This window comes from Bombus terrestris, unplaced genomic scaffold (assembly GCF_910591885.1).
Source record: "Bombus terrestris unplaced genomic scaffold, iyBomTerr1.2, whole genome shotgun sequence".
Lineage (NCBI taxonomy): Eukaryota > Metazoa > Arthropoda > Insecta > Hymenoptera > Apidae > Bombus > Bombus terrestris.
Genome location: NW_025963552.1, coordinates 5074151 through 5088506, shown reverse-complemented (window position 1 = coordinate 5088506; position 14356 = coordinate 5074151). Strand labels below are relative to the sequence as shown.

General features: G+C 40.4%; 1 pseudogene; it reads left to right on the top strand.

Moving 5' to 3' along the window:
* Positions 1-12963: 12963 nt before the first annotated feature.
* On the top strand, positions 12964-13082 carry LOC125387020 (annotated as a pseudogene).
* Positions 13083-14356: the final 1274 nt, after the last annotated feature.

Sequence of the window (14356 nt, the reverse complement as noted above, 5' to 3'; positions counted from 1 at the left end):
TTACGCACACCCGTCATAGTTTTCCTCGACAGCGTTACCGTGATGGAGAGGCACTCTCCGGTACGATCTCAAAGACGATTCAAGTAACTCTCAGATACGTAGTGATTGCCTTGTGCATTAACATTGAGTACAACTTAGACGCTGAAGAAAAGTAGAGTTCGTCATCCCCTTGACCGCGGATTCGTTAGTGAGCCTAGGATCATTGTCATTAGCTTCTCGAGTATCTAATTATCGTGATTACTTGTCCAATTCCATCATAGTCATATTTGCACTAGGAAATATCTCCTCTATTGCATAATGATCACGTCTAGCGCCAATAGGGATTCGTTTCACGCCCTCAACCCAAACTCAAATCTTAACGCTAACCCGACATATATTTCTATTAGAAATTTATCCACGCGTCCCTCTATCAGCCAACCTCAACAGTCCAGATGCACTTTTTCTGATGACAATATTATGATATCTACGTTAAACAGAAGATTTCATTAAATTATCAGTCAGCCTTAATAATTTCATAACTAATAATTCTCTAAATTTTCTACTTGTATTCTTCTTTGTTGTAATATTGTAAACTATTAAAACCTTTTTTTCTGTAATTTCCAGAAGAAACTGAATGCCAAATTTGAGTCCTTTTCTAATTGTAGTGGCACAAGAAACCATTTGATCCGAATAATCTATACTACACTTTATTGTATGCAGGAACTGCTAGTGGTTTCAATTTTCCAAATGACTATTGGCTTGTAAAAGCAGCATGAATGTCACGAACATTTCTTGTACTTGGTACCGCGATAGGAGTGTGCTTTGTTGATAAATCTCAAGAATCTCTCCATTTGAGTACGACAATGCCATTCTTTAATACATATATCTCTCCTGTTTTTAAACAAATCAGTGGATAGTGTACCTCACAGATTGATAGAAGCAATAAAAAATGAGGGAAAATCCACTAAATATTAAATAAAAGGATAACAAAGTTAACATTGAATTTATATTGTTTCACAGCCAGAAACACAATTTTAAAAGAAAATTTCATTTTTTCCAGAGTTCGAAAGAAAACAATTTTTGTTTGTTCTATCTTCAGTTTTGTTTTATATTATAATATATTATACAAACGATTCTTCCAATTTTTGTTTTAGTATCATGAAAAATCTGAAAAATAGGGTTGGGTTTATAATTATTCGCAGCAGTGTATGTGGTAGCTAATACAAGTGTAAAAAGATGTATAAAGGCAAGAAAAATGTAACTAGCAGGAGAATTTGCAAACGTGTCAACAAGTATCCAAGAATCAGAGTTATTTTGTTATGAAACATATGGACGCACGACAACTCACTTATTATTAGCTTCCCTTATGTTTTGAAATATTAATTTATACTTAAATATAAAAAAATATGCAAAAATATCTAGATGTATGCAAAAATATGCAGAAATGTGCGAAACTAGATCTACGTTACGTACGCTTTGAATATATTTTATATGTGTTTTTCATTCTTGAATACATAAAAAATTTACTCAATCGTTCGCGGAGAAACGCGGTCGTGAGAAACACGCGTCAGCGAGAGGCGTAAATTCTCGCTACGATTCTAATAATCGACGCCGCGAATTAGTCGCTCCTCTGTTTTCTTTAAGATAACAGAGGTAGTTCAATGAATTTAACACTGTATTAACAGGTTAATATAGCTTGTATATTTAATAACAATTTAATAACAATGAAGCGGCACAAATTATTTAGCGATAAATACAGTTAATGCGTTACAGAAGTTCGTCTCGACTTTGTGATATCTCTCGATATGTTCGTTAGACTTGGCGACTTTATTTATCAGACCTCTCGATGTATACTGTCAGAATCTTCAAATGAGACTTATTGCCCTTCAATCATTTCTTTGTCTTCTCGGGGAGACGACCCCCACTACGCTCGGGTCACGTCACCGTTCGCGTCTATGATCACGTATGCCATCTTCTTTGTGCGGATGAAATAGCGGACTGAAATCGACGTTTCTGGAACCCGCTGCTTGGTGACAACTATGCGCTTGTCGCAGGAGAAATTCGACTACCCATGCGATAAGACAGCCAAATTCCAAGCGCCTTACCATGAGTGATCACCGAGGTAGCGTCCGGTCACTTTGCCCGCTCCCAGAGACATTAACAAGTGCAACCAAGGTCTTTTCCCACTCCCACGAATAAAAGAATATAAATACTACCCCCCAAATCGTCCAAGTCAGTCTTAATCAGTCCGAATCAGCCCGAATTGCTGCAGAAATTGAGTGAAAATAAAAGAATGTGACATTTTAATCACATGTTAAATATTTTTTACGCGACACACTCGTCCATACATTATGTTTTCCGTCGGGCAGGTAAGGCGATCTGCCCGCGACACTGTAGGACCGCGAGCGACGGTTAGAAATACGACCTATATCAAGCCTCATGGCGTTACACGTTGAATTTATTTTTATGTACAGTCCAATGCGGACTCATGATTAGGGTTGCGGGCGTGTAACGAATCTTCATTGGATTAGACATTGTTGTTATGCAATAGAAAAGATATTTGCTAGTATAAATATTATTATTATAGAATTTGACAAGTAGCTATAGTAATTAAATACTCGAGATGCTAATGACAATAATATTAGGTTCAATAACGAATCCGCGGTCAACGGGATAGCAAATGTACTTTCCTCCAAAGTCTAAATCGGACTCTTTATTAAAAACGTGAAGTATTCACTGATCGCAAAAACGTTGTTATACTTGCTGATGAGATCGCACGAGAATGTCCTCTCCGTCATGGTCATGCTGCAGAGAAAAACTATTATGGGGTGTGTCTGTTGAGGTTATTAGATGTATGAAGAGAGAAAAACGCGCGGATAAAGTGTAAGGTACAAAATATATATTTAATTTAATAGAGAAGTGTTATAATAAGTAGGAATACAATTTGAGCTGGTCCAGATCCGCACGCTAGCAGTGTTACCTTATAACTGAAAATCTCAAAGCCAACGTCGCCTGTCTACTGTTTATGGTCTGCGTTCATGCTAGTCTTTTGTCTATATGCTGTCGATGGCTTCAGCGCTTGAGAAAACTAAAAAAACAAATGTAGAGTTTTCGTAGAAGTGGTGACCACTTCAACATTGTCTAAGGACACGAGATCATCGGATTCGTCGAAGAGTGTCTTCGTTCGGAAAGTGAGGGAAATGGACGTTGCTGTTAATTGGTTAATTTCTATATTGGTGGTTGAAGAAGGATGCTAACCGCCCTTGAGGGAATGTTGCTAGCGGGAAGCGTCGTTCGCGAGAAAAATACATTTCCCCTATCTACCCGTAGTTGGGCCAAAGACTGTTTGTCTGTTTGAAGGACTTTAGTTAACTAAATCTTAAGATTTGTAACGGGTCCTCAGGCTAGCTGAATATGTACTGTGGAGATACATCGACATCTGGTAATAATCTTGCCCGAAGAATAGGGTCTGCGTGTGGCGAGCCACGGGACAGAAACCGTTGGAATGTTTACTGTCGAGTGCCATAGCAACTATTTCTTTTTAAGGGGAGCTATACTATTACCCCATACCTGTGTTAGATAAAGCGTTCATCCCTTAACCGCGGCTACGTTCGGCGACTGGTTGTCGCCTCGAGCCCAAGCTCATTATCATAAACCTCGGACAAGTATAATCGGATTGAATGACGACAATTGCTTAATTACGGCTATGATTAGAATCTCGATTATAATGTTAAGGGATTTTCCCAACGTTCCAAAGGGAAGGCTCCGGTGTCCTTTCATCTCTGACAAATATATATATATGTCGGGTTGGCGTTAAGATTTGAGTTAGGGTTGAGGGCGTGAAATGAATCCCTATTGGCGCTAGACGTGATCATTATGCAATAGAGGAGATATTTACTAGTGCAGATATGACTATGATGGAATTGGACAAGTAATCGCGATAATTAGATACTCGAGAAGCTAATGACAATGATCCTAGGCTCACTAACGAATCCGCGGTCAACGGATACCGGACTTTACCCTTCGTTTGCGTCTAAGTTACACTATATGTTAGAGCACGGGGGCAATTATTTCGTATACGAAAGACAGGACGATTACTGATGAGATCGCACAAGAGAGTGACTCTCCGTCGCGGTGACGCTGTCGAAGAAAACTATGATGGGTGTGCCTAAGGGCACGAGATCATCGGATTCGCGGAGAAAAGTCTTCGCTCAAATGGTGAGGGAAATTGACGTTGCAGTTAATTGGTCAATTTCCATGTTGGTGGTTAGAGAAAGATATTAGCTGTCCTTGGGGAAAGTTGCTAGCGAGAAGCGTCGTTCGTGGAAGGATAGATTTCTCTTATCTTCTCGTAGTTGGGGCACAGGCCATTTGTCTATTTGAGAGACTTTGTGTAATTGAAATTTAATATTCGTAGCGGGTCCTCGCCCAGCTAAACATATACTGTGAAGATGCGTTGGCATCTGGCAATCGTCTTACCCGAAGGACAAAGTCTGCGTGTGGCGATCCACGGGACAGAAATCGTTGAAATGTTTACCGTCGTGCCCCGTCCCAAGTATTTCTTTTAAGGAAAGCTATAGAGTTACTTCATGCCTTTGTTAGATAAAACGTTCATCCCTTGACCGCGACTACGTTCGGCGACTGGTTGTCGCCTCGAGCCCGAGCTCACTATCATAAATCTCAAATAAATACAGTCGAATCGAATGACAACAGTTTCTTAATTCGGCTATGGTGAAATCTAAATTACAATACTAGGGGTCTTCGCAAAGTTCCGAAGGGAAGGTTCCAGTATTCTTTCATCTCCGACATATATATATTATATATATATTAATTTTTCATCATTAGCTGATCGATACTGCGATATCATTCGACATGCTTTATACTCCGGTTGAATGTAATTATTTTTTGTCAACAAGCAGCAGCCGATTAACGAGTATTTTTATCTCTGCGCGTTTCTCGCGTGAAATTGAACCTTTCTGTAAAATTCTCGATACGCTCTGCCGATGAAAACGGCGCACGTAATATTTATTAATATAAATTAATGTAAGAATCGCAGAGAAGCCGAGTATCCCGAGAACCTTAACGACGAGACGAGACAAGTCGAGACTTTCTGTTACGCCACGAGGCTTACCACACGTTGTATTTTCTAACCGTCGCTCGCGGACCTACAATGTCGCAGTCAGATCGTCTTATCTGACCGCCGGATCATATACAATGTATCGACGAGCGCATAGTTGTCGCCAAGCAGCGAGCTCTCGAAACCTCGAATTTTGTCCGTTACGTTTTCCACGCAAGAACGGACATACGTGATCATAGGCGCGAACGGTGGCGTGACCTAAGTATAGTGGGGGTCGTCTTAAAAATAAGACAAAGAAATCATCTAAAGACGATCAGTTCCTTGTGACACGTCGAACGTTACACATTGAATCGAATCTAACACATAACGTCTATTTCAAACTGCGAAGTGCGACAGGTCTCGTTATAAGCAAACCGCTAAACAAACCTTGACTGTTATCTTTTTCGTTTTTAATTGTTGATCTTTGACTGAACTTGTTGTTTCGTTAGTTTTATTAAACTTTTATCAACCAACCCAGTGTAATTGTTCGTATACACTCAAACCTAACCACCTCTATTCTCGTAATAGAAATAGGGGATCAATCAGTTCGTGGCGTCGATTGTTGAATCGTAACGAGAATTTACGACTCTCGTTGACGCGTTATCTCGCGATCGCGTCTCTCCGCGAACGGTTGAGACACTTTCAATACTTTCTGTTCGTAGATTTACGCCAAGTTTACCGCCTTAGCTGGCTAGTAATAAGCGCGATCATAAAATATAATAGGCACTAAAGCGAAGCGGAAGTCGTTGATCGATTTCGCTGCATCGAATCGTAGAGTTTCGTGCGACGATATCGCGAACTGGCATACGATAGGCGATAAGCCATAGGCGATACGCGATACGCAATGAAAACTCTGGGATAGGTGTTCTCTCTGTTTGTCGGTTGTGCGATAATCAACGATGACATATCGTGCCCCTTTGTAGCTTACATTCACCTTTGGTCGACTTTACGACGTTTTAACGAAAAATCGCGGCAATCCTTCATAAACCGCCATTGCGCGAAATTTCGCTGCAATGATTTACTCGCACTCTACATTCGGCGCTTTATGTCGGAACTTGTACTTGGAAATGGCGTTCGCTGTAGGAGCTGCACGACTTTTCCAAGTGGGTTATTAAAAGAATATTTTTTTTGTTGACGAGGCATCATAATAAAGTCGCTCTGTGTCCTTTCAAGCGGAACATCATACTCTTTTCTGTTATTACACGATGGCGGACTTTACGAGGCCGCGCCTTTCAGAGATCGTGAACAGCTTTCCGCCTCGAAGCAACAGAAGCTACCATAAAAACTTTTAAATACGTTTTATTCGACCGGCCATACAGGCCACTGTTATCCTTACGCCCGTGCAGACTGGAAAACAAACAGATTCTTGTGAAGCGTGCTTTTCCATTTCCTTTCTAAAACTCGCGTAATTAGTCGAAGATTACTAGGGCACAGACAATCGCGCTCCAATGAATCGTAACTCCCTTTCTTAGATGCCATTCAAAGGGATAATATCCGCGGGAATTTCATGGCGGCCGTTTGACGAAAGCCAAAACGATCATAGAATGTAAAGGATTGCACGCGAGAAAAATGGCTGCTCGCAATAAGAGAAGACTTCTTCGCCGTAGGTGCAACAAAGTTTGAGAAGAAACCCGACAGAATTACGCGTCATAAATTGTTGACTATTTATTGTTTCTTGAGCAATTGCTTTGAAAGTTCGTGACGCGGCCGTGTATTCGATCGAACGCGCGACTTTCATGCGCCTTTTAGAACGTGGCGTTCTTTTTTCTTCGATGAACGATATTCAAGAGGTTTGCCCAAGAAATTTGCCGCCAAAATTAATCGCCATCGAGTGCAATCGATGAGTTACCATGTGCTTAATTCGTCCAAATATTGTCGTCGGGCGACCCTTGCTCGTGAAATCGTGTTTATGGTTTTAATTGCCAGCTACGTACTTTCAAATGTACACGCACGAATGAAAAACAACGTGGACTCGTTTCATCCCGGCTCTGCGTCTCTTCCCGTTTATGTTACATCTTTTTTCATTTTTCAGTCTCAACGCACGCGTAGTCCAAAAGGATTTTTACATTGCTCCCAGCGAAGGGAAAATATAACTGGCAGTTTTAATACATATATGGGCATTTTTAATAAAGTCTCCAACATTTCGAATCGTTTTACATCAAGTTTTAAAATCGACGACGATACCACTTTTTTCATCGATATCGGCTCGCTTATCGAAACGCGTATCGCGTTGATGTTACAAATGATGCTTTTCACGTGAAATTTCCAATCGAAGCTGAAAGTTGATTGAAAGCAAACATTATCCCGCGAGGGTGTAAGAACAAGTAGATCATTACGTTTTCGAAAGAAAGGAAAGCGTAGAAGAAACGACGGAGAACTAATTGCGTGACATTGCGATTATGTGCGTGATATCTGCGATATATCAGATCTTTAAATATGAAACCGGAATTTGCCTATAGATGGCCCTAGCTGATAATGTAGCTGATAGTGTTATCACTAAACTGCGTCATTGATGCCAAAAGTTTCTGTTGACATCTCACAAACATTTTCGACTCAGAACAATACAAGTTTCATACAACAGCATAGTTTGTAATAGAGTCGAACATGTCGAATTTTGTGCCTGGAAACTACGATTTCCGGACAGCATTGATTTTCTATTACCATTTGAAGAAAACTGCTGCAGAATCGCATCGAATGCTTGTCGAAGCTTACGGTGAGCATGCTCTTGGTAAATCACAGTGCTTTGAGTGGTTTAAATAATTCAGAACTGGCAATTTTGACGTGAGGAACGAAGAACGTGAAACGTGGAACGTGATCTATTATGAGCAGTTAAAACGTGGCGAAACCGTTAATACCGAGCGCTACCGACAACAAATGATCGATTTGAATCAAGCTTTGCGTGAAAAACGACCAGAATATCAAAAAAGGCAACACAAAGTAATTTTGCTTCATGATAATGCACCATCACATACACCAAAACCGGTCAAGGAATCGATTGAAGCGTTCAGTTAAGAAATACTTTCGCACGCGGCTTACTCACCAGACTTGGCTCCGTCCGATTACTATTTATTTGCATCGATGGGACACGCACTTTCTGACCAGCACTTCACTTCTTACGAAAATGTACGAAAATGGCTCGATGACTGGTTTGCCTAAAAAAAGCGACAGTTTTTTTTGCGTGGCATCCACCAATTGCCAGACAGGTGGGAAAAATGTATAGCTAGCGATGGACAATACTTCGAATAAAATTTTTTTAATCATTTTCATACAATAAACGTGTATTTTCTATACAAAAATTCCGGTTTCATATTTACATACCTGGTGACAAACGATTCACGCTCTTCTCGACATTGATTCGAAGGATATTAACGTGGGCAAATATCAAACACGTTAGACTGGCTCGTTCAAAGCGGTTCCGTTAGTTTTGTTCGAAGGACGATTCGAAATGTTCGGAACGTCCTGTGAATCCATTTGGCTTAGCCAAATCAACGAGTTACGTGAAAAACTCGATAATCTGCACTCTAAATGTTATGGAACCAAAGCTGAAACCTGAAACCGACGTTTTACGCTGAACAAAGGTAATGAGAATTTATTCCGTCGAGTAATTTCTCAGGGTTTTTCGGGGCGAAATGAATTTCTTTAGGAGCAGACTTTGTGGCGGAGAGTCTGCTCGATTTGAAACAGACGGCAACACCTCAAACTGTGACTTCCGAAGGAAGAACATTGTCTCCTAGTGAAAAGAAAGCCGGAGTGAAAGAAAGATGGCCACGATGAACGGATTTACGTAGATTGGCGAGGCGGATTGATGGGCCGAAAGAAACGGTGTCGATGCGAGAAAATCGGTCTTTTTAATACGCTCGTAAGTAGACAATGGAATTCCATTATCGGGCAAGGCTGGCTCGATAAATATCGTACGAAGTTAACGAGCTCGCTAACGATTTAACCGCCCTGCGAACAGGAAAAACGAGGCAAGACAACAGAGGCAAAAAAGCGACGAAAATAGACGCTGCTAACGAAACGTTTCCACTTGTAATTTCCTATAGGAGTGCATTAAACGAGACAACGTGAAAGGAACGAGCGAAAAAGAGAAGAGGAGACGGATCGGTGAAGACGAAGAGACGGAAACTACTCACGGGCAGAAACTGAAACAAGGAGGGAGAAAGAGAGAACAGGATAGACACTGAGGTTCGACGCAGCAAGAAGTAGAGGAAAGAAGAAAGAGAGTTGGAGAAGGTCGGAACAAAGGGGAGTAATGGAGATAGGGGAAAAAGAGTGAGAACGGAAAAGGACAACAGGGGCGGGAGAGGGTGGGGGGAGAAACAATCGAGAAATAAGACACAGGTGAACTTTTGTCTTTCGTAGGAGAACAAATCTAACTTGTCCCGATGTCGAACGGAGTTGGTGGCGGACTTGGCCGAGCTCAGCCCTGTCCGTTTGTCGCCTTCGATTCCGTCAACTATGGAATTTCCAATGGCTTCAGCATTTGTTGCACCCCGGTGCGAATTGCATCCGCAGGCTGGGCACTGATACCCGAAGAGGCAACGGAACATCGAGGCGCAACGGTGAAATTGACAATGACGAGCATAGGCGTGCCCCTTGGCACAAACCGAACGCGAGACGAGCTAGTTGCTGGCCGCCTACTATTTTCCATCGTTTTCAGATAAATTCTTGCAAATCAATTCGCCTGCCATTATTTTCATCAAGACACGCGACGCCTGTGACAAACATAAATTGCTGCAGTCGTCGTCCTGTGTATCAATTTCAGAGAGCGCGCAAATACGCCAAATGGCAGGATCGTTTGAAAATTGAAGCCGCTTCTCGCCCGTGATACTTATTGTTAGTATTAATACCGTAGTAACTCAATCGATAAACGATATTGCAGTGGTCCTTGGTTTCCAGCCCGCAGAAATTCACCGTTGGTCACGGCCGTTCGAATATTGATAATAACGATATTAACGCGACCACGGAAACCTGAAATCAATAATATTATCATAATTAATTACGGCAAATTCGAGTTGAGCAACGATTCCGCTACGAATTAATTGCAAACATCGCGAACTATCGCTCGATCGCTGTGTAAATTTCCGGTTATGCTTTGAACGGTGCAAAGTAGGCCTTGTTCCGTGATGACGTATTCATTTGCGATAATGAACAGTTCGTGAACTACAAACTATTAAACGAATCGAATAAGGTGGATAGAAGATTAAATTGGTCGATTTGGAAGGAGTATCGATTTCAGAGGAAATGGCATGCGCGTAGTCGTATTTTCTACCACTTTGTTTTTAAGAAGGGGGATGAAGACGACGGTCTTCTTTGTTCTAATTGTAAGTGTTGAGGTTATTAGATGTATAAAGAGAGAAAACGCGTGGATAAAGTGTAAGGTACAAAATATATACATTTAATTTAATAGTGAAGTGTAATAATAAGTAGGAATACAATTTGAGCTGATCCAAATACGCACGCTAGCAGTGTTATCTTATAACTGAAAACCCCGAAGCCAACGAAAACCAGATGTAGAGTTTTCGTAGAAGTGGTGACCACTTCAACAGTAAGTTCGAGGAAAGTAAACAATTCTTGTGCGTACTTTATCGATACAGGTCCGAACAACACGATAATGCCATTTTATAGTGAAATGAAAAGATCACACTTCAGGGAAGTGATATCATCTGGTGTTAAAGGTCTCGATCGTTCCACAGGTTCAAAGACAAACTTGTCGCACAAAGCGCCAAAAATTACCGAACTATCGGTTTTATTCACGTTACACGAACCAACTCGTTTTCTACCTTTCTTCCGTTAGTATCTAGAGGCATTTTCTTTGCCGGGTCAATTTTGCATCGGATATCTCGAGATTTAAAAATGCTCACTCTGAAGAATCTATAATACGTTGAAGTTTGGAGCAACTTTGTCGGTAAAGCGGCGATTAACAGATATACAGACCGATATAGATATAACGATACAGACCGCCAGTTTGCCGTTTTAATTGCTTTCTCGATAAAGCGAATTAAATTCCTCGAGCATAGCGTACGGTAGAGTACTTCGATAATCGCGTGCATCGTGCTCTAAAAGGAGTTGCACGGCTTCCGTATCGCTGAATATAAGGTTGCGGCTAACCAAGCCAAAGCCCCCTATGAAACGTCCAACATATGTGCGGTGAAGGAAAATTACGTTACACGGAGCTATCGCGTAGTTATCTGTCCCGATGACAGCATATAAGACATTCTTGTTAAGGTATAGAGAGGATTCGAAAATACAAACAGTTTGCTTTATTTCACACACAGCCGCTATACATATATATGTAGTATCTTAAATGGGTCTTAGAGGAAGGACAAGTAATGATGTTTTGGTTTAACAAATGATATTCAAAACAATGAACTGATTATAATATTGTCGCACGTTTTATTATCATACTTGGCTCTCGACTTCCCGATTCACACTATCCGGCTCTGCACTTGCTTACCCTCGCTTCTCAACTCACGCTGCACGATTTCCCAACTAACCAATACCCCATGGGCTAGCATCCCTTTGTCTTTTCTTAGCCTCACCACGCATGTGTTCCGCGAAAGCCCGTGGCCAGGGTCACGTAGGCCTTTTCTACGAAACTATTTACTTGAGGGACATTGATGCCCCCGACGACGCCTCGGCTCTCGCCACATTGTTTATGGTTCGACCGATATCTTAGGCCTTTTGTCCACGATACTACATATATTACACTGTGAAGACCTCGACAACCATCTTGCACGTACTCTTGTTGTCAACCGACTCCTCTAGATTGGGGTTAGGTTGGGGTTAGATAGAAACTCGAAACTGAAATAACAGAACTTGAAACGTTCTTTCTACGATCGTCTCGATGCCAATAGAAACAGCTTCGGCGATGGTAATTAAATCGGACCGAGGCGTAAACTTGCAGTAGGCTTTTATTCACGAAAATGATTAAGTATAATATTACAGTGAAGTTCAAATCACGGCCAAACTGTACACAAGACTAGACTCAAGACTAAAAGAGACTCTTCTTGGTCGAATGCTTGCAGTTTTTACTGGTTGTGATTGTTGGTGTTGAGGTTCAAGGGGCGGATCCTAATCGCCCTACGTAAAGGGGAAAATGTAATTGTTAAGGTATAGAGAGGATTCGGAAATAGAAATAGTTTTCTTTATTCACACACAACAGCTATACATATATATTACACTCTGAAGACCTCGACAACCTTCTTACACGCACGCTTGTTGTCAACCGACTCCTCTAGATTCTTCTAGCCGTTTTCCAACCGCCTTTTGTCTCAACTCTGACCTGGACACCCTCTGACGCTTACACACACATTCACATGTACGGTGTAAATGTATCATCTTCCTAACAGTAATGTTGGGCCATGTACAAAGGTCAAGTCGAAACCTAACGGTCCGCTCTCAGATAGTATGGAATGACGTGGATTTGGGCATGGTTGTTGTCACAACAGCCGTGTCGTTCGTGAAAGTTAGTATTTTGTTGTTGGTAGTTATATGTAATCCAGTGAAAGTAAATAGTTTCAAAATTTAAGTAGGCGCGAAAATTAGAGTATTATGATGGTGCAAGTCGAAAGGGCCTGATTTTCTATACAAAAATAAGTCGAGGATGAAGTGACAATTTTTGACAAAAGACTTGGTTTTCCAGAAAATCAGTTATGAAGTTCCGTCCATTTGACTCGCTACTTTTTAAGTATACGCGTACCTGTATGAGGGAACTTCACAATCCGTTGTTTGGGAAACGAAGCCAGGAAAAATTTTATATATTTGTATGCACGTCTGAAAATACCATTTATCCTCATATATACATGTATGTTTTCTTAAATATTTAGTCTATTCGATAACAGGAAATAACAAAGCTGATTACCTCAGCCATCGTTCATACCGCGTTGGAAATACTCGTTCTTGTCCGATCACAAAAGTCAAGCAGCGCTGGGCACGGTTAGTATTTAGATGGGTAACCGCTTGGGAACTCCGTGTGGCGTTGGCTCTTTTTACTTTTCTCAACACTTAGTCAATCGAACAATCAGATTTAATGTTTTTAATTTTGACTATATCTTTTTATACTTTTAATTTGATGTTTTGTATAAACAATATGTGAAATCGTTAAACAAAATCATTACCGCAAAATATAACTGACCATTTAAATAATTTTTGGACTTCTCTATTTTTCAAGTATTAGTAAATATTAGCCCTTACTTAGAAAAATGCACGATGGACAGCGTATAGGTTGGCCTGTGCGCGCACAAAATCCGATTAAGAATTGCTCTCTGCAGAAATCCCTTACATGCAAGAATGTACTTTCTTCCAAAAATACATTAGAATTATATTCCTCTTAGATCCATCGTCAGTGCAATAATTTCTCACATCCAAAATATTCTCGCGAGCTTCGATGTCATTGTGTCACTATTCTCAAGAGCGCTTATTTTCGATACCTTCGACATCGTGAAATACCTCCCATACTTTTCATCCGACCTAGCGGACACTGCCTCACCGGTCCACATTTCTAGTTAAACGATAAATTTTACGAACAAACATCAGGAACAGCTATAGGCCCATCTGTATCGCCCATCGTAGACAATATCTGGATGGAATATTTTGAAACGCAGACCCTCAGAGAGACCTGTAATAGGCCAACAATATAGTACAAATATGCAGATGATTGTTTTGTTGTCTGGCCACATGGACGAGACGAACTATGCCTACTCCTAAACAGAAACAAACTTATATTATTATCAACAAAGTAATAATAATAAAAATGAGCTAAAGAAGAATAAAATTTGGATTGATACTAACATTGAAGAAATGAAAAAATTTTAGAATTTCCTGTCAGAATAGTAAAAAAATTAGAAAAATTCGACTATTGATCTATTCACCCATTATTATGTATATCTATTTCCGGGAACATAATTTAAAAAAATAAATCCCAACAATTATGAGAGTATTAGCATTTTGATAATAATGAGTATTGTCACAAAAGGCAAAGTAAGAAAAGACAGAGGAATATCACAATGTTAAAAAACTAATACTCCAAAAGAGAAGTCTATAGAATCTCGTTAAAAAAGCATTCTGGTACAAACATGGAATTTAATAAAAAATTTGATAACCATGAAACCCACAATATGGTTGAATATATAAATAAAAGAAACAAAAAAGGGAGAAGATTAAACGCCCCTAACCCTAATCGTAATCTGAACTCGACAAATATATATTTCTTCATCATTGGAGAATACCTTTCCAAGGCTATTTTATAACTTTAACAAT